This window comes from Notamacropus eugenii, chromosome 1, assembly GCF_028372415.1.
Source record: "Notamacropus eugenii isolate mMacEug1 chromosome 1, mMacEug1.pri_v2, whole genome shotgun sequence".
NCBI classification, from domain to species: domain Eukaryota; kingdom Metazoa; phylum Chordata; class Mammalia; order Diprotodontia; family Macropodidae; genus Notamacropus; species Notamacropus eugenii.
In genome coordinates, this window is record NC_092872.1 from 719,895,169 (window position 1) to 719,918,255 (window position 23,087).

Consider the following 23,087-nt stretch of genomic DNA (forward strand, 5'->3'; position numbering starts at 1 on the left):
ACTCCTAGTAAGTCTGCCCTATTTCTGATGCCAACAGAAGAGGGCTAGAATTTAAGAATCTGCATTTGATGAAGTTGGGACAATATTTTTGTACATAAAAAGTGGGGAATGATGTGAATGTGATCTGGTGGTGGCAGGTGGTCTGGGGTGGTGTGGAAACAACAGAGGAAAGAGCCTGGATGGGATGAAGGAGTGCAAAGTAAGCCAATTAAGTAATGGACATGGTCTGAGGAAAGCCAGATACACCAGGTGAAGTCAGAGCCTGAATTCCTGAAATTTGTGGGAACATTCAAAGGAATTTTGGAACACCTCCTTACAACCAGTCGCTCCCTTCCCTTGAGTCAAGAGGACACCTCATTATGACTGCACCATTTCACCCCAGGTCAGATTAAGAAAAGCGAGTTTCACTTTTTTCCCCCAAAGTTTAAATTCACCTTCCCCCAACTGGAAGAAGAAAGGAGGGGGAAGGGGCAGCAGCTACATCCTGGAAGTATCCAGATTCAGCACATAGCCACAATCGTGGATAGAGGGTGAAGAAGGAATGGGTCAAGGTAAAGAAGCCAACTAGTTGCTGTCTGCACTTGGTAAGACAGTCCATCCTTCTGTTAATAATTTTTATATGATATGGAAATGCAATTGATGTCATTGGAAGTTTATTGTTCATGTTTATAACTAAAACAATTTGGTGATCTCTTATGAAAACTGAGTTAAAATTAAGTTTGCTGTTTATAGTTTTAATGCTAAAAATACACCATGTGCTTATGATTAAGTCTGGAAAGGAGCAGTCCTCAGGTTAGTCATAAAGTATAGCCCCAGCAGCTCAAAGGAGCTTGTTTGAGTCATGGTGTTCCTACAGAAGGATTTTGCTTTGGTGAAGATTTGAAAATGTGTAGAAGTGATCTCTAGTGATTGGCTTTTAGGACAATTTTAAGATTTAAGATGTAAGTCCTGGTAAAATTTTTCATGAGTGGAATCTGCCAAATGATGCAAATGCCTCTGAGACCATAACTAATTAAGTTCCACTTGGAAAAGATTGTGATTGTTCCAGGGAGAAATTTGCCTCAGGGGACAATCCTGTCCTCAGCCTGGAATGGAATCCTTCTGACTATTTCCCTATTCTGTTTCTCTGAAAAGGAATGTTTTTCTTCTTGACTATTTCTTAGTCTGGTTATAAAGTGCAGATAACATCTAATTAGGTCCTTGCTTTTCCTCTTCTTGGCATGTTTCTATAGTCAAAGCAGATGGTTTAAGATGTAAACACAATGCAAGTAGTGGATGTAAGGGACTTGTCGAGGACCACAGCAGATCAAGAGGATAGGGATGTCCTAACAGGCCATCTCACCTAGACTCCTGAGCTAACTCAGCTGGTTCGACACCCCAAGGAATTACAACACCCTCACAAGTTTGAGGGTAATGAGAGCACACACTTGGAGCACTTAAGAGAACACACAAGTGACCTTTAGAATCATTGGTTGGGAGTATATGAGCATGAGCTAGCCACGAGTACGGAACTAAGCCTGAACTGAATATAAGGCTTGTAACTGCATTCCTTAAAGGGAGCTTCTTACATCTTTGTCTCCCGCCTCATCAATGCGTGCCTGAGATCCAGATGTCCTAGGGACAGGATTCTAACCATTGAGGCGGCCGTAACAAGTGGCACCCAACGTGGGTCCCCTCAAGAATCAGAGGAAAGACATTGACCAGACGAAAGAGTCCAGGGCTCAGCCTGAGCCTCACCCACAGATTCGGACTGAGACACATGGTGGTCACTATAAGCAGCTTCCCGAGAGGAGGAAGTCTCCAGGCAGCACTTCGGGATGGCAGCAGAGAAGGTAAGAAAAAATTTTCTTACTATAGGGCAGAAGTTGGGAACCAAAGAAAGGCAAGCCTATGTCAGGGTCATTTTTAAAATAGTGAAAAAACAGGGCTGAGTGGTAAGCCTTGCACAGGTCAGAAGGTTCCCTAAAACATCACATAAAGTATCACCCTGTCTAGCAGACCACCCTTTGTTTGGGAACAACTTACAGAATATCACAGACAGAACCCTGAGGAGAGACCGTTAGACAGTTTCTTTTTGTACAATGTGGTCAAAGCAAGGATGTCAGAACCATTAGACTTAGAAGAGAGGAGAAGCGTTGAAGCTCAAACTCAGACTTCCTCCAAGGCACCTTCTGGCACACAGACCCCCGCTAGAGAGGCACCTAGCAATATAATAGCACAGGTAACAAGAGTATTCAACACTCTCTACCCTGATCTTTCCACATTCCGGGAAGGCAGGGAAAAAGAGATAGATAGATGTAACAGAAAAGAAATACAGGATTTAGAGAGCCAAGTGAGACAGATCCAAAACAGACTTGCGGGTTTGAAGTTTTCCTGTGAGAAAGGGGAAGTAGGCTCTGGTGGGAAAGCAGAAGTAAGCTACCCAAGGGAAGAGGAAGTATCTGCTACCAAGAATGAGAAAAGGGAAGTTCATGTATGGGAGCCAGAAAGTAGGACAACACTGCCATCTGGTAGCCAAGGGACAAATTACACACAAAATTTTACAACACTGCCATCTGGTGGACAAAAGGCAAATTACACAAAAAATCTTAGTTCTCTCCAATTGATGACAGCCAAAGGAAAGCAAAGAGGGGACGATCTCACAGAATTGAGCTTTGATCTCACAATGCCAGTACTAGAAGATGAGGAGGGTGATCCCAATAACCCAGGGCAATGACACCGAGTAAGGAGGCATACACCCTTAGAAACAAACTAGTAAAAGAACTAAAGAAAGTTGCAGTGACTTATGGGGCAAAATCACCTTATGTGATGCTGCAACTGAGATCAGTAGTTCAGTATGTTCTCACCCCAAATGATTGGAAGGTGCTAATAAAAGCAGTATTGTCTCTGGGACAAGCCGTTGCTTGGGCAGCTGCGTTTATGGAGAAGTGCAGAACAATGGCGCTACATTACAATCCCGGCAATCCCACGAATGCCTCATTGTACTTTGAACAGCTCAGCAGCACAGGGAGGCACTCCACAGATAATACCTAAACTGAGTTTCCCATTGAGACATAGAGAGGATAGCAGCATGTGTGGAAGAGGGGTGGAGAGTCATCCCGGTAGCTGGGGATTCCATCCCAGTAGCTGGGGATTCCAGGGAACCCTTCACTCAGGTGAGACAAAAGCCACAAGAGCCATTTGTAGACTTCCTTGCCCGTGTACAGGACGCAGTGGCTAAGACCATGGGGAAGGTGCAAGGGACCAATATAGTTATAAAACAGATAGCTCGGTCAAATTGCAATCCAGATTGTAAAAAGGCCATGCTAGGGTTAAGAAAGGATGCCACCATAGAAGAGATGGTATAAAGGTGTGAACAGGTAGGAACAGGTCTCTTCCAAGTGGAGGTATTTGCTCAGGCTGTCCAACAAGCCACAGGGCTGTCCCACAAAAGCCGGGCTGTTATAAGTTTGGTAAAGTAGGTCATTTTAGGAAGGAGTGTTGGCAGTCGCAACACCAACCTCAAAAAACTAAAAGAAGTTGGTCTGTGACTCCGTGCCCAAAATGCAAGAAGTTGGGACATTGGGCCTCAGAGTGTAGGGGACTGTTAAACACCAAGGTGTGCCCACTCCCCAGGGCCCAGGGAAACAGCACATGGGGCATGATGGGGGCCCAGGAGCAGCCAAGTGAGGCAATGCAGGAGCTGAGGAAGCAATAATACTCCACTCTAGCAGCCTCTTGTCCGCCTACAGGGTTTTAAGATTGAAAAGCGCAGGGGACTTCCGGGTCGGGGCATACATGCCTGTCAAAGTTCCTCTAAAAGAAAGTGAAGGGATAGAGGAAGGAGAGATAGGACTATTGACTTCTACCTCTATAAATGAATACACAGGATTGCTCTCCATTACCATGCCAATTCGGGGATGCATAAGAAAAGCACCTATGATAAATACCAACCCAGAGCAAGTTTATATTGATAAAGACCAGTGTACAGCACAAGTACTTATACTGCCCAAACAATAGTACTAGCCAGAGGACACGATTATGTTCACCACATGGTCACCACACTCAGGCCAATGCTCACAATTAGGCTAGAAGGGTACAATTTTGAGGGGCTCATAGACATGGGAGCCGATAAGACAGTCACTCCCCAGGAACAGTGGCCACCACACTGGCCCACACAACCAGCTTTCACCCACCTGATAGGTATAGGAGGGATGCAGGACACAGAGGTATCACAAAAATACCTTATATGGAACTTTGAGGGACAAACAGAAAGGGTGTGGCCCTATGCGATAACAGGGCTACCAGTAATCTTATGGGGAGGAGATACTTTGCAACAGATGGGAGTGAAAGTGACCACGGATTTCTAGTGGGGGCTGCTGTTGAGAAAGGAGGGTGCATCACTCCACTGTCTATACAATGGAAAAGTGATGTGCCTGTATGGGTGGAACAGTGGCCCCTGAATGCTGAAAAGATTCAGGCACTGGAGAAGATAGTAAACAAACAATTACAGCAAGCCCACTTAAAACCCAGTACTAGCCAATGGAACTCACCAGTTTTCTGTATAAAAAAGAAGTTGGGGAAGTGCAGGATGTTAACTGACCTCAGGCAGGTGAACGCATCAATGTACACCATGGGAGTCCTTCAACCAGGGCTCCCTTCACCCAATATGATAAGAAAGGCAACCCCTTATGGGTCACTGAAATCAAAGATTGCCTTTAGTCCATACCCATAAGACCAGAGGATGCTATCAGGTTTGCCTTCTCAGTACCCGATGTTAATTTGGCTCATCCAACAACTAGGTACCAGTGGAAGGTTCTCCCACAGGGTATGAAGAATAGTCCCACCATCTGCCAATGGTATGTTGATAAGTTCTTGCAACCTATAAGAAATAAGTATCCAAATGCCACCATCATCCATTATATGGATGACATATTAGCCTCTCCTTCAGATTGTGTAGTATTGGAACAAATACTCTGAGATACCATGGAGGAGCTTGCTTGTCACGGAGGAGCCTGCTTGGCACAGTTTCGCTGTAGCTCCAGAGAAGGTACAAAGTAAGGCTTCATTTCAATACTTAGGATATCAGGTAGAGGAGGGCATAATTAGAATGAAGCCCCCCAAAATGGATCTTGACAAGATAAAGACACTAAATGACTTTCAAAATATTATAGGAGACATCCAATGGCTACGGCCAAGAGTAGGCATCCCAAATGAGAAAATGCAACCTCTGTACAACCTGTTAAAAGGAGACCCCAATGTACAGTCAATAAGGGAATAGACACCAGAGGCAATAGAAGCAGTAAAGACATTTCTAGAGGCCATGGAAAGGGAGTACACAGCACGCTATTCCCCAGCTCAGGGTATAGAAATTTCAGTACTTGAGACATCAGACACTCCCACTGCCATAATTCACCAGGGACAGGTCATCTTAGAGTGGGTGTATTTGCCTACAGCAAAGAAAAAGACACTTACCAGATACATCAACATGATTGCACAGGTAACAAGGAAGGCTAGGGAATGAGTATTGCAACTCAATGGGAAGAAACCAGAAGCCATTTATATACCTTTGACAATAGAACAGTTACAAGAATGCCTTAAGGAGGAGTATGATTGGCAGATAATCACCAACAACAACTTTCTCCACGGATCCCTGTTGGGAATCAAACTCACATATACCCAATGGTCGTGGAAATTCCCAGTCATAGTGCAACCATACCTGGTGCAGGGGTACAATGTGTTCACTGATGCCACTAAGGATAATAGGGCTACTATGTATATACCTTCCCTAGACATCTTACATGTCTATGAAACTCAATTCACACCCACACAGCAAAATGAGCTAAACGCCATATTAGAGGCGTGCAGGGTACCACACCCCATCAACATTGTCACTGACAGTCAGTATGCTGGTGGCTAATACAAAGACTTGAAGAATCAACCATAAGGCCAAGTGAAAGCAACATTATCCACCTACTTCCAAGAACTGCAAGGGGTGATAAGGAACAGAGAGTTGCCATTGTATTGCACACACATCAGATCCCACTCAGGTCTCCCAGGTCCATTGGCTGAAGGCAATGACATTGCAAATCGGGCACTTATTTTCCCCGTTGCAGAAGCGCAACAAGCTCATCAGAAATTTCATATTTCTGCAAAGTCCTTAAGACTGTACAAGATTAAGAGACAAGAAGTGAGAGAGATAGTTAAAAGCTGTACACAGTGCATTCCTTTTCAGCCAGCTCCAGCCACTTCCACTCATAATCCCAGGGGCTATGCGCCTAATGTGCTCTGGCAAATGGAAGTCACACATATTCCCACCTTTGGCAAACAGCGCTATGTTCATGTTTGTGTAGACACATTTTCAGGGTTCACTATGGCCACCCCCCAGTCAGGAGAGTCAATGCAGCATGTCAGAACACACCTTTTAACTTGTGTTGCACAGCGTGGAGTGACAAAAGCTATCAAGACTGATAATGGCCCAGCATACATATCTAATGCTTTCCAACTCTTCTGCTCAGAGTTTTCTACCATGCATGTGACAGGGATTCCATACAACCCCCAGGGACCGGACATTGTGGAAAGGGCTAATAGGACCATTAAAACATTCCTGCAAAAACAAAAAGGGGGAGAAAGCAATAATATAAACAGGCTGAACATGGCACTATATACAATTAATTATTTAAAATTCGACACAGACAATGTGTCACCATCTATGAAATACCAGGTGAGCCCCAAAACAAACAGACAGTGATGAAACAGCTCATGCAATCAACAGATAGAGTGATGTGGAAGGACAAGGAAGGAAAGTGTGTTTCTAAAGGCGATGGAGAACGGTGGGTTCCTGAAAGGGCTGCAAGGATTGTGCTTGAGTGGAACCCAGAGACGGGGAAAGAGGAGAAAGTCAAGAACAGTCAGGAGAAGGACCCACTGGCAGGGATCACATGAGCAGCAGACCATCACAAAGATCCTCGCCATTCCGGCTACTTTGACCCTACAGGCATCAGTAGAGGGAAGATCAATAGATCAAGGGAGTGTAGAAAAAAGGGGGGAGTCAAGATGGGGCTACATTCCTGAACCACCATGGGTGAGAGTGGCCACATGGGGGGAGAGGATCCCAGAACCCGTCCTTCAGAACAACATTACCCAATCAATCCAAAGGAATTTAACTTTACAACCCCTGAACCCAATCAAAAAGCCAAGGCTAATTTGCGGTTTAACTTCACGGGCCTAGCTAGTCAACCTCCAGTATGTATAATGAAAAACAGTTTAAGAGATAATTCAACTTGTGTCCATATTGTTCAAGTTTAATATCACATCCATTACGGCATATATGCCAGCACAAGGTATTGGGTTCATTTAGAGACATGGGGACTGAAAGTGGGACCATGAAGAAACTCAACAAACCGGATGATGCACTGAGAAAATTGCCCAGTTAGCCCCCACCTTCCTGGGTACCACCTGCCACCTCCATCCTTCATCTGCTGCAACACTTCCAGCAGACAGTTCTTTAAGATTCATAACCTCACGCTACAATCGTGGCACAATGTGACATATGACAGTGAGACTTATATTCAGGGGTTTCCATCTCCAAATTGGGTCACGCAACATGGGAAAACCACCCCAGGGCTGTGGAAAATTATTTTAGCCATTGGAGGAAAAAGCAATCTTACTAATGAGGACCGCACAAGTCACCACCTTCTGTCTGGAAAATGGAGCTATGCGGGGAGGGTCTGTTTAGGGAATCAGTATGCATTCATGTGGGGAAGGAGTAATGTCACCTGTAATGATTCTACTGGCTTGTATAATATCACTTGTAACAATTGTTCGGTTGCCAAATGCACTGGGGAAAAAAAATGAAGTGATGTTTTATCATAACAAGACCACGTCTAGCACTGGCTTCAGTTAAGACAAATGGATGGTATGCTTCACGCGCAGACCAAATCTTCAAAGGAATAGGGGAAAGAATTCAGGCATTGCGCTCAGCACCTAGGGTTACAAGATGTATTAGCTGCATTATTTTAGGTGTAAGCCTATGAGCATCAATTATCACTTCTGCAATTTCTCTTGCTGTGTCTGTATCTACTGCACAAAATCAAATGGTGCATGCACACTTTATGGAGGATCTTGCTAGAAATGTGTCTGCAGGTTTTCAGGAGCAGAGGAAGATAGACGAGAGATTCCATGAAGCCATACAAGAACTCTGGGATGCCATTGTGGCATTTGGAGATGAGGTAGAAATAACTGAATTTTGTCAAAGGCTTGTGTGTGATTATAGATGGGATTTCCTTTGTGTGTCAAAAGCTTTGTACAATTCCTCAGCATTCAATTGGAATAGAATCTGCAATCACTTAAGTGGGGTCATTGATGATCCCCAGACAGCAGTGGATATCAAGGCCTTGTATGATATTGCCAGACACATATATGATTCGGCCAACACTGATCTCAAACCTCACCATACAGCTCAAAACATCATGGACTTTTTCAAACATCTGTCTATACCCAGTTTCACCACTCATGTACTTGTGATGCTCGCAGCTGCTGTCGCAGTGCTCATCATACTAGCTATTATGGCTTTTATTCTGAGGCTAGTCATACGAGTGTTCACTGAGGCTCTTGATGTAGTGCATTCCTGAACCTGGACAGCCCACCATCAAAACAAAAAGGGGGAATTGTAAGGGACTTGTCGAGGACCACAGCAGTTCAAGGGGATAGGGATGGCCTAACAGGCCCTCTCGCCTAGATGCTTGAGCTAACTCAGCTGGTTCGACACTCCAAGGAATTACAACACCCTCACAGGCTTGAGGGTAATGAGAGCACACACTTCCAAGCATTTAAGAGAACACACAAATGACCTTTAGAATCATTGGCTGAGAGTATATGAGCATGAGCTAGCCACGAGTATGGAATAAAGGCTGAACTGCATATAAGGCTTGTAACTACATTCAATAAAGGGAGCTTCTTACATCTTTGTCTCCTGCCTCATCAATGAGTGCCTGAGATTGAGACGTCCTGCTGAACAAGATTCTCACCACTCAGCCAGCCATAACAGTGGAATCTTGCTGTTTTCAATTCATTGGGTAAATGGGAACTCTGATATAGTCTTGTGAAAGATTAAATCCCTGAAATTGAATATGAATGAATATGAAAAAATAGATAAAGAAAAGGAAACCAAAGTATAAATGTGATGTTGAATCATTGTTTCATAGAACAGGATTGGGATTTAAAGTTAACTGCAACTGCATGGAATTGTTGAGGTTACAGTTGTTTGGAACCCAACAATAGCAACACGTTGGATACTGCCCAAATGAATTCAACCCAAGCCTTCTTTTGACCAAAGAATGGGGAGCTAAAAGAAGGGAGGGAAGACTGAGGGAGTCGGTGGTCAAAAAATAAAACTCTATTGTGGAGGGGAAGGGAGAAGGGAGAACTAAAAGCATAAATGGGGTAAAGAGGATGGAGGAAAAGAAACAGATAGTAATCCTAACTGTGAATGTAAATGGGAATGTAAACTCCCAGAAAATGGAAACAGATACCAGGTTGGATCAAAAGCCATAATCCAACAGTATGTTGTTTACAAGAAACACATTTGAAATAGGGTGATACAGGGTAAAAGTCAAAAGTTGGAGCAGAATATATTGGCTTCAGCTGATGTAAAGAAAGTCAAAGTTTGTTAAGGTTTCTCAATATTGGGTGGACTTTTAGGGAATCTGAGCATCTGTATCATTTGTGTCTACAGAGGGACACTGGGGAAGGAGTCTGGGGTGGCCCCAAGTGATCTGGGGGGTCAAGAGATGGTCTTAATGGGAATGACCAGTAGAGCATAGTGTTAGGGAAAACCTTATGGGCCTCAAGAGAGCCAATTCAAGTGGGGAAATCGAAGGAGCTTTCAAGGGGAGGTTTTCCAGGGCCCTTTTAGACAAATGAGACTAAATCTCTTTGGGGGTAAGGAACAGAGATCCCTACTTGGAACAAAGTCTTTACATGTTGCAAAGACTAATTGGGTAAATAAAACTGACTGAATCAAATTACTGAGACTAAATCAGAGACATTTTCAGTTTGAGAAAAAGGATTTTAGTGTAGTTTATTCAAAGCAGGTAACCTCTGGTAATATTTTGTATTGATAGAAAAGTTAAAGGTTTCTGTTTTAATCTGAATTAATTTCATAGACATAAGTTGAAGTTAGTGTTTGAACTTATCATATATATGTAGACCGAGTATGTTTAGAAAGGGATAGAGAAGCCTGAGAAACAGATGTAAGTCTATTAGAGCAATAACTTATGATGATTGTTATTTAATCAGGAACTAGAACATGTGTAAAAAGGCATGCAAGTTCCTTAAGATTCACTTTCTTTAAAGATATTGCTCAGCAATGTGAAATTATAGTCATATCTGAAACTGATTATTGGAACTTGGATCTTATGGCACTATTAACTGACTGTTCTTCTGACTCTAACTCCAGGTGTGGATAGCAAGAGAGGCTGTCTGAGTCACTGATGCATTGGTGCCAGTGAACCTATGAGATGTTGGTATGAACTGCAAAAAGGTGATCTCATGGGAAGGTTGAGAGAATGGCTGTTCAGCTTGAGCTGAGGTAGGAGTCTCCTGCCTCAATTTCCCCACTGACACCTGGCAGACTTTTAAGCCTGGCTGAATGCCAACTGACAATCTACCCCTGTCTGGTGATAATGTTTAATATAAAATTTTGGAATAATCTCTTTATTCTCTCTGAAGTAAACTCAGAGAATGCCTCTTCCTATGTCAGCAAAAGCCAGCCAAAGCTGACTCTGCATTCCTTGGAGACCTTTAACCTATGACATATCTTGAATAATGGGTCTTTCCTTTGTATCTTATTATCTATAGACACATACTATGTTATGACATATCTTGAATAATGGGTCTTTCCTTTGTATCTTATTATCTATAGACACATACTATGTTATGACATATCTTGAATAATGGTAAAGAAAATATAGACATCTTAGGTCATAATTTCTATTGAACATTGTTTGCCCTTTCCTGCATCAGTTATCTGTTTGGGGCAGGAAGCCTGCCACTTACTAGTGGTGGGATTTCCTTACCACCTGGGACATATGTTTACCCAGCTTGGAATCTCAAGACTTGACTGACATTGCTTTGTTAATTGTCCTGTCTTACTGAATTTATGATTTGTTCAACTAGGAGAGTTCCTTTCTCACGGCAAAATGTATATAAGCCAGAAGATTTCTGCACTGGGTAGCCAGAACATTTCTGGCTCCATAATGCATTATGTTACTGTTTTCTTTAATAGGGAATTGATTAATTAATTAAATCATAAAATGTATGCATTTAGCCATGTTGCCTTTCTTCAACAAGTTTTCAGGTCAACACTGGCATTGACATGAAGTTAGGGATATGCTGTTTCCCTGAAATGTTCCTATTCTTAGTGACAATTTCCTGCAACCAAAAGTTGTATAAGCATAATACCATATCTATTGAATAATAGATTGTTGGTAGGGGAACATCTGAAGTTAACTCCAAAAATTTAGATATTACTTAGGATTTTAGACCAACAACAATAAGTTAGGGTCCTTTAATTCTTAGTAATAGTATGGAGACAATCAGGTCAAGGGCCTGGGAGGTTAGCATACGTAGTCATTATTATTTTTGTCTCAGTGGGTCAATGTTAAAAGAAGAATGGTTTGTGGTCTTTATTGTAAATGCTTTAAAAGAAGCATCACATGACCAGAAGGTGGAATTGTTTTATGAAGTGATATGCACTGTGCTAAAAATGATTACTTATTGCATTTATGTATGTACTAAGGCCTGGTATTAATTTCTTAATGAAATCTCATCCCCCTGATGGGGGAAATGAATAGTGAATTCATATAAAATATAAAAGCTGGGTTCTCATGTGAATTTCTTAAACATGACAATTGGCCAAAGTTGCAATTTTGATTTTGTAAGAATGATAAGAGTATAAAGCTTAGGAATGGTAATTTAAAATTGTATTAATATCAGTTTTGCAGGAGAGTGGACATCTGGATTACTATGAGAAGGTTTGCCTTGATACCCTTTTGTGTGTCAAGCACATCTCTAACATAAAACATGAACAAACTTCATTAACCAGTGTCATAATCTCAGAACTCATCTAAGGAAACAAATTTCCAAAGAAACCCAACAAGTAAACTGAGTCAGGTTGTAGATTAAATGACATATAAGGGATTCACAGATTGACTGAGGAGGAGGATGTACATATAGCCAAGACTCAGGGACAGTTGAGATTCTTCCCCTGGTTTCTCTTCTAAGGAATGCTTCAGGCTCTGAATAAATTTGCTCATTCCATGGGCCAGGTTTTAGTCAGGTGAGGTTAATATTAACCCACAGTTTCCTTTTGTTTTAAGCAAACTTTTGTTGTATTGTACATTTTCTCATTAAGAGTATGCATTGATCACATCTAAAGTGCCTGTCTCCTTCTGCTTCTTACAGAAGGAAGGCAGCATAGTACCAAGTATCCTCTAGAATCATGGGTGGTTACTGCTTTGTTCAGAAATCTGAAGTCTCTCCAAGTTATCCTTAAAATGTTATTGTCTCCTAGATTTGCTTGCTTCACTGTGCAACAGATCAGTTTTCCCAGGTTTTTCTGTAAACCATCCATTTTACATTTTCTCAGGGTCCAGTTGTATTCCATTGGACCATCATTTGTTTATTCATTCCCCAACTGATGAGCATCCCCTTAAAGTTCTTTGCCATTACAAAAAGAGCTACCATGAATAATTTTGTTGATATAGATTCATCTCCTACTTCTTCAATCTCTTTGGGTTATAGACCTTTGTGTCAATGCATTTGGATTGTTTAGCTATATGTTTGAATTCATTTTAAATTTCTTTCTAGAATGATGAGATGATTTACAGATGCTCCAACAGGGCAGCTTCTCCAATAACTGTCATTTTCCTTGTCTGTCAGCCTCCTTAATCTGATGAGTATCACTTTCACCTGAGGTTGCTAGATGGTAATTGCAGACTGATAGACAGGAGTCAGGAAGTCCTGAGTTCAAATACAACCTCAGATCCTTATCAGTCTTCTTAATCTCTGTCCTCCTGAGTCACCAGACCATGAACATAAGATTATTCTGAAAATACCAAAATAGAGGACATATTTGGTTGTTATCCACTCAGCACAAGGGAAGATTCTTTGTGGTGTCCATTCTGCTTCAAGCTGCCAGGAGGTGCACAGGTCAGTATCATGGAGGTGGGTGGTGATACAATTGGCTGCAGTTTGATCCCCAATGCCTAAACCACAGTTTCAAGAGAAATAGAAGGAAATTTAAAATTTTCCTATCAGTAGAAAGATAGTGAGCAGATGGTGAGCAGGTTGTCTCTCCCATGAAAATGTAAGCTCCCTGAGGGCAGGGACTGGTTTGGTTTTGTTTTCTTATATCCCTCTGTATCTCCAGTTGCTTGCTCTCTGAAACCTTTTTTTTTCCTTAAGAACCAGCTTTAACCCCAAATAGTTTTGTCTCTCCTTCCCTAGATAACAATAGGTCCCAGGCCAAGCTCTGTTTGGTCACTGTTTGGGGCCTGATTGGCTCACAATGAATGCAAATAGCAATTGTTTCTGTTTTGGCCAGAAACCCTGAGGGTCTTTCCTACCCAGATTAATTTTTGACTAGGTTAAAAGGCCATTCTCTGCCTCTTTTCTTGTTTAGCCTTCTTCACTGAATGGGCATTACCTCAGTCAAACTGAGACCTAGTAAAGACCTTAGCTTAAAAAGGCTGAGTTCCTCTACTTCATCCTGGGTCATCTGCAGTTCTCCTGATCTATATCTGGCCACTGGACCCAGATGAGTGTTGGAAAGAGAGTGAGGCTGGTGCCTGTGCACAGCTATCCCTCACTTAAATCCTATTCTCTTGAAAGTCTTGGCATCTATTTCTTGATGTCATGGTCCTCTTGGAGATCGAAGGAGAAAGAGCAACAACAATGACAACATGAAACTCAAGCAGAAAATAAGTGAATGCAAAGACAGAAAAGAATAGAAGTGTAAGAATTCAGTTGGTGAAGAAATAGCAAAATTTACAATAATGATAGCTAATATTCATAGAGCTCCACTATGTTTCATGCAGTTTACAAATATAATCTTATTGGATCCTTGGAACCATGGGAAAGGGTGCTATTATTACCCTTACTTTACAGATATGGACATCAAGGTAAAGAGAGGTATTGTACCTCACCCAGTGTCACCCAGGTAGAAAGTGTCTGAGTCTGAATTTGAACTCACTTCTTCCCCACTCCAGGCATACTCTGTCCATTGTGCCACCTGGCTGCCTCCTGGTGCAAAATAACTTTGCACCAGAGTGGATGCTTCAACTAAGGGAGATAAGAAAATAAGAGACTTTTAAGATAGTATTCCAGTCAGTCATCTGGGACTGGGATTGATGGAAGAACAGGAGGAGTGGGGATCATCCTCTTTCAATGATCAATTAATAGTGTTGAGCTCATTCCCTTCCCTTCCCTTCTTTGTATTTCTAAGGACTAAGGAAGGAACAAAGAGGAAAGCTCAGAGGATAGCATGGAGAACATATAATGAATTCTCACAGTAATATCTGCACGGGATGAATTCACCTGTATAAATGGAAGGTATGTAGCAGAATGCATTAGAAAACAGAACTTGCCATGTTGTGTAAAAGAAATTGCTTTAACACAAAGATTCACACAGTCTTCAAAGGAAAGGATGACATTCCATAATACCCTTTGGAATTTGACCCTTAAAGTCACTCCATTATATGCCCTCTGACCCCATGGTAACCATTAGACATATAAATAAAAGACTTAAATGATCCATTTGCACACCATTGTGAGAAACAGGTAGTAAGTTTTAATTCCACACTGCTGGTTGATGGGGGGGTGGGGGGGAGGTTGTGTGACCAAGTACAGTGAAAATCAGAAAACTGCTGCATATGCTCAATAAATTGTTTGAGGGAAAGCCTATCAGAGGAGAACATGGAGTCACATGTCCAGGGGATGGTATCAGGGAGATCCAAAGTTTGGAATTCTGTAAGGGTCCTGCCTCTTCCTAACCTGGTTGCAGTCCTTCCAGTGGCCATGTTGGAAGTTACCTGTTCCTTCAGGGGAAGGAACATAGATGGCCTTCCCTCCTCTGAACTCCATTTTTAATAAATATTTCTTGATACCTTTTTCTGTGTGTCAAGTTCTTCTCTAACAAGCATGGCCCCCAACGTGGGGCTCTCCCCATGAAAACAGCAGTACCTGACTCATTGCCTTGGAGGAAGTCACATAAAATTTGTGGGAATGAGTGCTCCTGTAAAAAAGTTCCCAAGGCAGAAGGATATTAATAGGACAGCAGTATTCATGTGCCTAGACCATGTGCTCAGGGGAGTTTACCCCCTCCCCCTCCCAAATGGAGCTGTTTGGGAAAGTTCCTTGTATGGTGGGCATCAGAGTGGGGAGGGGAGCCAGAAGATGGCATTTCAGCTCTTTAAGGAAGTAGAGTAAAAGGGAGAAGGCTATTCAGAGTTGAAAATGGCCAGCCACTTGGTCCTTTAAGGGAAATTTTCTTTTAAGTAGCAAGAGTATCTGACTTAAGAAAGAAAAGTTAAAATGTTTATCATTAGTGATTATAAATTCAGGTTTGATATGATTCAAGTTAAAATGTCTCCTGAAGGAATACAAAGCAACATCTGAGTATACTGTTCCTATCAGGATTCAGCAGAAAAAGATATTGCTATTTGGCATTTGTGATTGTAAAGTGCTTGACACAAAGATGGGCATATGTTAGATGCAACATTAACCTAATGTAATGGTTACACATTTATCAAATTTGGATTTTGTTATATATATATATAGGAATATTAAAAGGACGTGACAGAAATTTGATCATTTGAAAATCATATTTGGTTATAAATAAGTATTAATAAATGATTAATTTGATATAATAGTTAGTAGCTCAATCAAATTTGAGATGACTCTATCTGATCAGGTGATAGAGTGTGCCCACATGGTGGTAAAGAGATGAATTACAGTGAATTGCTAAATTGATGATGAATTGGTTAAGAAGCTGTTATGAATTTTGTGTAAGACTTTCCTTATTGTAGAATTCTTGTTGAGAAAATGAAAATTCTTTTGAAAATATACACATATATTTATATATATGAGTGTCATTTTCAGACATGTTCCATCTAAGGATGCATTAAACATGTTGAAAAGTTTATTTCTGCTATTAAGAGGGAAGTGTTAACTAAGATTGTTTTTGCTGTTGATCAAGCATTTAAGGAAACTTGTTGAATGTACAAAGACCTTGGTTTTAGGTTTTTTTCTTGTAATTTTTGGCAATTAGGTTCAAGAGGGTTATGTGATCAATTGTAAAGTGTTCTTAAGAGAGGAAAATATTTTTTATATGAAGAAATGCTTTGTACAATCTTTTGTATGATTTTTTTGGAATGCCTATCTAATTTGTATTTGTAAGTTAATTTATTATATAAAAGTTTTACAGGGGTTGGAAAATAAGAGACAAGGAATTACAGCTCCTCTCCAGTCAAGACTGGAAGGTATGGAAGCCTCTCCCTTTCCTTTTCCCCTTCTCCCTCTGCAAGTACCTTGGAAGTGGTTCTTTTTTGGGGGGGAGGGGGGGGGACCTCTCAGGTCCTGGTAGGTTATTCTTAAATATTCCTTCGTGGAGGAATAGACTTCCAGCCCCATGCGTAAAATGGGTCTATTGCTTTGAATCCCCAAAAATTCCCCTTTGGGTTTGTCTTTTACAAAATTTCGAAAACTTGAGTTTCTGTGAGGAACTTAAAGAGAAAAAGCTGATGCTCTTTTGCAACACTGTTTGGCCTTAGTATCACTTGGAGGGCCATGAAACATGGCCTATTTTGGGGACTTTAAAAATGAATACTCTTACTGTTAGAATTATATTGTGTGCCTGCAAGGAAATTGTATAGAAGTTTCCTACATAATGGCCTTTGTTGAGCTCTCTCTCAGAACCCTGATTTCAGGCAAGATTGTGAGATGCTTGTAGCTAGAACTTCCCCTCAAAGGAGGGGCATTCTTGATGATCCCCTTCTTATGGCCCTCAGGACTTTGGCCCTCTCCCCCTCCCCCAACCCCAGTCATGGATTTTATTGACGAATGACCCATTGCAGCTTCCCTCCTTGAGGCAACACTCTCTTAGTCCTCAGGCCCCACTCCCACAGCAGTCTCTGGGTATCTCCCCGCTAATCCTTTCCTCTCCTCAGGTGTCAGCTGATCTTTCCCCTTGCTAGCCTGATCACCTTGCCTTGCAGTCTAATCCAGTTCAGGCAGCATTCCAAGCCCCTCCCTCACAGGAAGTGGGACTTCCTATATCTCTAACGAAGCCCCCATTCCCACTGGGTCATCAGGGCTTTTTCCACTGAGGGAAGCACCTGCTTCTGGTGGGAGAATTAGAGTGCATGTTCTGTTCTCCATCTCAGACTTCATTCAGGTTAGGGAGAAACTGGGGAGATACTAGGAAGGCCTCACTACCAAAGGTTTTAGGGACATATCCTTACAATTGCAGCTTTCTTGGGGTGACAAGCCTAAAAGTTTGATCATCGTTTGGCTAGTGATGACCCCACAAAATATTCTCCAGGAGCAGCTGCTGTTCCCACTAGTGACCCAGGATGGGATTATCAGAAGAGTGAGCATAAGGGAAAGTAAGATCATATGATAATTTCCCTGTCAGAAGGTCTAAGAACTGCATTTCAAAAGGAATAAATTTTCAAAAAAATTAAGGAAATTACTCAAGGAGAAGAGGAAAACCATGCCCTTTTTCAAGACCAGCTAGTAGAAGCTATTAAAAGTATACAAATTTGGATCTTGACTCAATAGAATGGGCAACAGCTACAGCACAGAAATATCTAGGTTCAGCACATAGTCATATCCATGGATAGAGGATGAAGGGGGATGGGTCAAGATAGAGAAGCCAGTCAATCACTGCCTGCACTTGGTAAGACAACTCATCCTTCTGTCAATGTTTTTTTATATGATGTGGAAATGCAACTGTTGTCATTTGAAGTTTAATGTTCGTGTTTACAGTTAAAACAATTTGTTTATCATTTATGAAAATTGTTGGTTTGCTGTTTATAGTTTTAATGCTAAAACCTAAAGCTGATACACTGTGTGTGTATGTACGGAAAGGAGCAGTCCTCAGGCTAGTCAAAAAGTACAGCCTCAGCAGCTCTAAGGAGATTGTATGAAGAACTTGCTTTGGTGAGAATTTGAAAATGTATAGAAATGATCTCTAGTGATTGACTGTTAGTATAAATTTAAGATCTAAGATGTAGGGCCTGGTAATAGTCTTGATTAGTGAAACCTGCCATTCAATGCAAAGCCTTTGGGAACAATACAAATTGTGTTCAATTACTCAGAGAGGAATGTGACTGTTCCAGGCAGAAGTTTACCTCAGGGCCCAATTGAGTCCTCAGCCTGGGATAGGATCCCTCTGACTCAGTTTTCCCATTGTGTTCCTCTGAAAAGGGATGCTTTCCCCTTTGGCTATTTCTGAGTCTGGTTATAAGGTGGTGCTATCTACTTAGGTCCTTGCTTTTCATCTACATGGCATGGTTCAATAATCAAAGCAGATAATTGAAGACGTCAGTAGAATGCAAGTAGTGGAATCTTGATGTTTTCAATTACTTGGGTAAATGAGTGCTCTGGTATGAAAGAGAAAATCCCTGAAATAGTGCATTCTTCTGGAATATTATGGGAATGATTAGATAAAGGAAAGGAAACCAAAATATAAATGTAAAGTTGTTCTATACAACAAGACTGGGATTTAAAGTTAACTGTAATGGTATGGAATTGTGAGGATAGGGTTGCTTGGGACCCAAAGACAGTGACTTGTTGGATCCTGCTCAAATGAATTCAACCCAAGCCTCCTTTCAACTAAAGAAGATCAAATTTTGTTGAGATAGCTCAACAGTGAGTGGACTTTTAGGGATTCTGAGCATTTGTAACGCTAAACCAAGATGTATCTTATCTACAGAAGGACTCTGAGGAAGGAGTCCAGGGGTGACCCCAGGTGGTCTGGGGTTCCAGGGATGGCCTTGAGTGGCCAGTAACCTGGAGATTTGGATTGATAGGATCAAGGGTGGGAAACAAAACAGAGATTTGGGCATAACGATATGGAAAAGCTTATGGGCCTCTAGAGAGCCAGTTCACATGGGGAAATCCAAGGAGCTTTCAAGGTGAGGTTTTCAGGATCCTTTTAGACAAATGGTACTATAATTCATTTGGGGTAAGGGATAAAGGTCCCAATTTGGGATAAGGTCTTTATATGTTACAAAATGATGTAAAAGCAATTGGTATTAAAACAATTAACTGAATGAATTACTAAGACTAAATCAGAGACATGTTCAGTTTGGAGAAAAGAATTTCAGTCTAAGTTTCTTAGAGGCAGGTAACTTCTGGTAATTTTTTGCATTGACGGAAAAGTTGAACGTTTCTGTTTTGATGTGACTTCATTTCATGAACTTAAGTTGAAGTTAGTTTTTGAATTTGTCATATATGTAGGTCATTTAGATTGAGGGTGGTTAGAAAGGTATAGAGAAGCTTGGCAAACAGATGTAAATCTATTAGAGCAATAATTGATGGTTTTAATGGTAAATTTGATTTTATGACTGTTATTTAATGAAGAAGTAGAAAAGTGGAGAAAGCATGCAAGCTACTTAAGACTTGCACCAAAAGATGCTCCTCTGTCAATGTGAAATTATAGTCATATCTGAAACTGATTATTGGACCTTGCTGTTTTAAAATCTTATGGGAGTATTAACTGACTGTTCTTCTGAGTCTAACTCCAGGTGTGGATGGTAAGAAAGGTGGTCTGAGCCACTGATCCATGATGCCAGTGAGCCTGTGAGATGCTGGTATGAACTGCAAAGGGGTGATCTCATGGGAAGGTTGGGAGAACAGCTGTTCAGTCTGAACTGAGGTTGGATTCTCTTGACTCAATTTCCCCACTGACACCTAACAGACTTTAAGCCTCCCTGGATGCCAGTTGACAATCTACTCCCACCTGGAATCGACATGAAGATAGGGAGATGTTGTTTCCCTGAAAGGTTCCTACTCTTAGTGGCAGTTTCCTGTAATCAAAAGTTTTGTAAGCATAATACCAGATCCATTAAATAATAGACTGTTGATAGGGGAATATCTGAGATGAAGTCTAAAATTAAGCTATTATCTTAGGATTTTAGACCAACAAGAATAAGTTAGGGTCATTTCATTCTTAGTAATAGTATGGAAACAGTTAGATTGAGGACCTATGAGGTGAGCATAGATAGTCATTATTATTTTTGTCTCAGCTGGTAAATGTTAAAAGAAAAATGATTTGTGGCGTATATTGTAAATGCTTTAAAAGAAACATCACATGACCAGAAGTTGAAATTGTTTTATAACGTGTTATGTACTGTGTTAAAAATGATTGTTTATTGTATTTGTGTAAGTACTGGAGCTTAGTATTACTTTCTTAGTGAAATTTCATCCTCCTGATGGGAGAAATGAATAGTAAATTAATGTAAAATGTAAAAGCTGGCTTCTAAAATGAATTTCTTAAATGTGAAAATGGGCTAAAGTTCCGATTTTCATTTTGTATGAGTTATAAGTATATAAAGCTTAGGAATAGTAATCTAAAATTGTACCAAGGTCAGTTTTGTAGGAGAGAGGACATCTGGATTTTTAGAAGAAGGTAAAAGGAAGATGATGCTGAGAAGCTGTGCTGAAGATGGATTGAACAAGTGTCCAGACCAGAAAAGTGTCTCAGATGATGTTCCTCCCCAGACTGTTGTATGAGATGGAACTTCTAAAAGAACAATTCACTGATTTCCTTTTTTCTTTTGAATCTCTTTATCTGTATTAATAACAACAGGACTGTCCCCTTGTAATTTATCAATGCATCCATCAAATTTATCCCCTTTCCACATTACTATAAAGGGAAGATAGATGAAGGGAAGAATTCATAGGGGAAAAAACGTAAAGAGGTATTGACTGATTGGATTTTGGTGTGGAAACAAAAATTTTAATAAAGAGAAAAGGTGGGAGTTTGTGGGCAACAGGAAGTAAGTTTTATTTCCACACTTCTGGTTGATGGGAGGATCAGGGTGTGTATGACCTAGTGAGGTATAGGTCACAAAACTACTGCACATGCTCAATAAGTTGTTTGAGGGATAGTCTGGCAGAGGAGAACATGAAGTAACATGGTCGGGGGATGATATTACAGGAGACCCCAAGTTCAGAATTCTGTAAGAGTCCTACCTCATCCTGACCTGGTTGAAGTCCTTCCAGTGGCCATGCTGGAAGCTACCCATTCTTTCAGGGGAAAAAATGTAGAAGGCCTTCCCTCCTCTGAACTCCATTTTTAATAAATTTTTCTTGATACTTTTTTGTGTGTGTCAAGTTCATCTCTAACAACATGAAATTGCAGCAGATGTTTCTTGTTGCTGCAAAGATCTGGATACAAAGATGGTGCTTGTGAACAAGGAAATGATTGAACAAACGATTATTTAAGAATATAATGGAAATTGATGGAGCCATGAGAAATGGTGAAAGGCACAGTTTCAGAGAAGTTGGGAGGAGTCCTCTGAACTGATGCAGAGAGAAATGAGCACATCCAGAAAACTTTGTACTATTACAACACTGATCAGAACAGTGAACAACCAGTACTGCAGAGCAGTAGTTTCCCAAATCTTGAACTCTTTGAACTCCTTTCAAGAAGTAAAATAAAGTGGTCGTGAAGCCTTATAATTAATAATTCTGCTAATCATAATATTCTCTTAAATTTATATATTAAGTACTTAGGAGAATGACCAAGAAATATCTTGCCCCAAAGGCTTCAAAATAATATTTTCATTCCACAGTAAAATATAACATTTTATTCTAGTGTAAATTATAAAAATTTCTAGGACTTTTTTCTTTATTCTCTATCTCTTATTTCATCATGTATTTCTCCGTTCTCCATAATTCTGACAAATACCCAATTCTTTGCTTCCCTAAATTGTTTACAATATCAGTTCTTATACGTAGATCATGTTTTTATTTGGACTTGATTCTTGTGTACGATGTCAGACATTAGTCTATACCCAGTTACTGCCACACTGTTATTGAGTTTTCCTAGCAATTTTTATCAAACAGGGAGTTCTTATCCCAGAAGCTGGGGTCCTTGGGTTTATCAAACAGATTTTGTTATATTCACTGACTACTGTGTCTTGAGTATCTAACCTATTCCACTGATCTACCCTTCTGTTTCTTAGCCAGTACCAAGTAGTTTTGATGATTGCTCCTTTATAGGACAATTTGAGATCTGGTTGGGCTAGGCCAGATTCCCTAGCATTTCTTTTCATTAATTCCCTTAATATTCTGGACCTTTTGTTCTTCCAGATGAGTTGTGATATTATTTTTTCTAGCTCTAGAAAATACTTTTCCTGGAGTTTGATTGGTATGGCACTGAATAAGTCAATCAATTTAGGTAAAATTTTCATTTTTATTATATTACCTCATCCTAATCATGAGAAAATGATGTTTTTCCATTTATGTAGATCTGGCTTTATTTGTGAGAAAAGTGTTTCATAATTTTGTTCATACAGTCCCTGGGTTTGTTTTGACTGGTAGACTCTCAAATATTTTACAGTGCCTACTATACCTTTAAATGGGACATATCTTTTTCTTTCTTGCTGTTGGGCTTTGTTAGTAATATGTAGAAATGCAGAGGATTTATGTGAGTTTATTTTGTAACCTGCAACTTTGCCAAAGTTTTTATTATTTCTAGTAGTTTCTTTACTTGATTCTCCTGGATTCTTTAAGTATATCATCCTATCATCTTCAAAGAGTGATAACTTAGTTTCTTTTTTGCCTATTCTAATTCCTTCCATTTCTTTTTCTTCTCTTATTGTTGAAGCTAACATTTCTAATACTATATTGAACAGCAGTGGTGATGATGAACATCCTTGTTTCACCTCTGATCTTACTGGACATGCACCTAGCTTACCCTGTTGCATGTAATGGTTGCTAATGGTCTTAGGTATATACCTGCTTATTATTTTATGTAAAGTTCCATTTTTCCATGTGCTGTCCAGTGTTTTTAATAGGAAAGGATATTGTATTGT

General features: G+C 40.5%; 1 long non-coding RNA gene across 2 annotated transcripts; it reads left to right on the forward strand.

Annotated features, from left to right (window-relative positions):
- Window positions 1-1,607: 1,607 nt before the first annotated feature.
- On the forward strand, window positions 1,608-16,577 carry LOC140522137 (uncharacterized). Of its 2 annotated transcripts, XR_011973223.1 has the most exons (5): window positions 1,608-1,832; window positions 10,439-10,570; window positions 13,068-13,191; window positions 14,486-14,592; window positions 16,458-16,577. It is a non-coding gene; the product is annotated as an uncharacterized lncRNA (long non-coding RNA). The 2 variants fall into 2 exon arrangements; XR_011973222.1 differs by lacking the exon at window positions 16,458-16,577 and having other exon boundaries at window positions 14,486-14,727.
- The last annotated feature ends 6,510 nt before the right edge of the window (window positions 16,578-23,087 follow it).